General features: G+C 41.2%; 1 non-coding gene across 1 annotated transcript; it reads right to left on the reverse strand.

Moving 5' to 3' along the window:
* Positions 1-3,267: 3,267 nt before the first annotated feature.
* On the reverse strand, positions 3,268-3,374 carry LOC125582604. Its single transcript, XR_007320061.1, has one exon. It is a non-coding gene; the product is annotated as a small nucleolar RNA R71 (small nucleolar RNA).

Consider the following 3,374-nt stretch of genomic DNA (forward strand, 5'->3'; position numbering starts at 1 on the left):
ATAATTTGTATCTTATATTAGGTTCAACCGATCCGGGAACGGGATCAGCGCATGGATCAACAATATGATGTACTCGAACCTCAGCAAAGGATAGCCGACTTTCACTCACTTCCCTGCCGAGGACCAGGAGATGTGGATTCGTCAGTTTGCGATAAGTATTCTAATTTTTTTTACTTATATTTTTAATCTTTAATATAAAATTTCTACAAATTGTATTTTTTTTCAGCAAGAGTTCACCTGGAATCCCGATCACACGAACTTTATCCGTGACGCCTTCGTCCATAAAGTTATGGACAACTATGGGAAGCAGATCTACGAGTAGAAGAAGAAGTAGCTCATCAACCATATTTTTTTTAAATTTATTAAACAATTTTTTGAATTTATTAAACTATTTTTGGATTTATTAAACTATTTTATATTTTTTTTATTAAAAGGTCCCGAAGTCGATTAACAACACGGTCTGGGAGGAGTTGTGTGTGCATTGGGATAAGGACGAGACGAAAGCTACCTCCGTGACCAACTCCGCCAACCGCAAGAGCGATCGTGGCGGGAAGGGCATGTACAAGCACAATTTGGGTGCCCAGACTATTGCCACTCTGGGGGATCGCTTGGTAAGTTCAATCTTTTTTTTTTAATTATTTAAGTATTTTTATTTTATTTTTTATGCATTTCTTCTAATTTCTAATGTTTGTTTAACTTTTTTTTTTTTCAAGGCGGATGAAAATGATGGCGAGCCGGTTGATGATTTCGTCCTAATGAAAACGGCGCATACCAACAAGCACAGCGGGGAGATTGATGATGGTGTTGTGAGGGATGTGCTCAGCCTGATCGAAACTCAGAAGGAAGACAAAGAGACCCGTCTATCTCAGCTTCAAACCGACCTGGACGCCACTTCGACGGCTTCGACGAATTTGTCCCGGATTCGAATCAACGAAATCGTTGAATCGGTATGTTCTTTATAAAAAAGTTCAATTTATTTATTTCTTTATTTTCATTTTATCATCTTTTCTATTATTTAAATTTGTTTATTTTCTATTTCAGTCGGTTCCAAAGAAGAAGGGACGTTTGGTCGGTTTGGGTCGTCGAGCCCGGTCGGTTCCTCCTTCTGCACCACAACCCTATGTTGATCCAGAAGTGCTTATGGACCAGTTGAAGGACAAAGATGACCGCATAGCTGTGTTGGAGCAAAAGATGTGATATCCTGCATATTTCCATTGTCTTATTCATTCACCCATGTGCATTTTGATCATATAGACTAGGATTTAGCCACGTTTATGTTGCATTTTGCATACATGAATCTTTATCAGGTGTTGGAGTACCACATGGAGTTCTTGGAGGCATTTGGGTGCATTTGGAGCTCAAAAGAAGTGTTTAAAGCGATCAACGGACGAGCAGCGCACCAGAGCGACCTCACCGGAGCGACGCCGTGAAGTCGCTGTGACACACATCCTGGAGCGACCTGGCTAGAGCGACACCCTAAGGTCGCTCGCATCTATGGTTTCTGAGCAAACCGGGAGTGACGTCTTCAGAGCGACACAACCAGGTCGCTCGTGAGGAGACGACCCGGGAGCAACGTCTTCGGAGCGACACAGCCAGGTCGCTCGCGAAGAAACGACCCGGGAGCAACCTCTCCCGGGAGCAACCTCTCGCAGCGACATGCCGAGGTCGCTCCGCGTCGTCTATTTGGTCGAATTTATGATTTATCAAGGGCTTTTTGGTCATTTTATTATGCACGTTTTACACTTTCTAAACCTATGTTTTAAGGACCTTTTGTAGCCACCGAGGCAGAGATCTCTTTTGGGGAAGAAAAACTAGTAAAACTTCTTTTGATTCGGATTTCATTGCTTTCATCTTGTGTTCTTGTTGGTTTCCTATCTATTCCTCTACATGATTAATCTGAAATCCAATATGGGTTTAAGAGGAATCATGGAGATTAGTGAGTAATCACATTTTGAATTCATGGGTTAGGGAGATCAAGGGTGATTAGGTTAGTTCTAGGATGTTTAGTGTAGATCATTCTTGTTCCTTGCTAGTAGAGTATTCATAATGCATCTTCTGAGTTGGCCACTCAAAAGTTGATCAATAGGAATTTCCCACCCAAAAGGTATTTGATGAAATGTCTGAGACAACTCTCCTAGGCTTTTAGTATACTTTGTCAAAGACGTTTGTTGTTAAATGTGCTAAGATAGCTAATAGACTTGTTAGTAATGATTGCTTTCACATTATTCAACCAAAGACATTTGATGTTTTAGATATGTTAGCAAATGAGCATTCATCTAGACATAGACCTTGCTTAGAATTGTGTCTAGGTTTAAGGTTGATAGTTTGATTGATCATTTGCCATCTTTAGTTCGATACTTGATCACCCAAAGCCTAATCTCTATGCCCATGAGTTCTCTTTTCCCTTAGTCAAGAAAGTATCATTCTGTAATTGCTTTCTAGTATTAGTAGTAGTTTAAAACCCATCTAAATCATTGGTTGCACTTAGATTAAGTGAGTACTTGCATTCTCTGTGCTTTGATATCCCTCAGAACTGGTTCGACAATCATTTATACTACAACATTTGTTTTAGGAGCCTTGAAAACTCCTAACATCAAATTGGCGCCGTTGCCAAATTCTGAGTAGATTTCAACATTGAGATTTAGTCACTTGCTTGAGACTAAGTCATTTTTATTTTCTTTTGTTACTGATTCTCCTTCTTCACCTCCTTTTAACTTTCAGGTGTATGAACTTGAGGAGCAGGGGTCCATCAAACCTAGTTCCAAGAGTTGCAGATATCAGAGCTTTAGAGAGAGAGAGTGTGCTAGAGCGAGAAGAGAAGAAGAGCAACAGGCTCACTTGCAGAGATTGGATATTGATATGGAAGATCAACCGCAAGTGCTAGAACACCCACAGCGAGCAGCTCAACCCATTAGCACCTATGATCATCCAAACATCAATGGTCAGAGGTTGGGTATCCGCGCTCCACCAGTGGAAGCCAACAACTTTGAGGTCAAACCAAGACTCCTCAACGTGATCGAGAACAACAAGTATCATGGCTTTCCTGTAGAGGACCCTTTTGATCACTTGGACAAGTTTGACAGCTACTGCAGATTGTCAAAAACCAATGGAGTGTCCAAAGACGCCTTCAAGCTCAAGCTATTCCCTTTCTCTTTGAGGGATAAGGCACGCCAGTGGGAGAAGACTGTACCCAATGAATCCATCACTACTTGGGATGAGTGCAAGAGAGCATTCTTGGAGAAATTCTTCTCATCCTCAAGAACTGCTAAGCTGAGAAATGAGATCTCCAGTTTCCAACAGAAGAACTTGGAAGGATTCAGTGAAGCCTGGGAGAGATTCAAAGGCTATCAAACCAAATGCCCACATCATGGTTT

The sequence above is a fragment of the Brassica napus genome, chromosome C2 (genome assembly GCF_020379485.1).
Source record: "Brassica napus cultivar Da-Ae chromosome C2, Da-Ae, whole genome shotgun sequence".
NCBI classification, from domain to species: Eukaryota; Viridiplantae; Streptophyta; class Magnoliopsida; order Brassicales; family Brassicaceae; genus Brassica; species Brassica napus.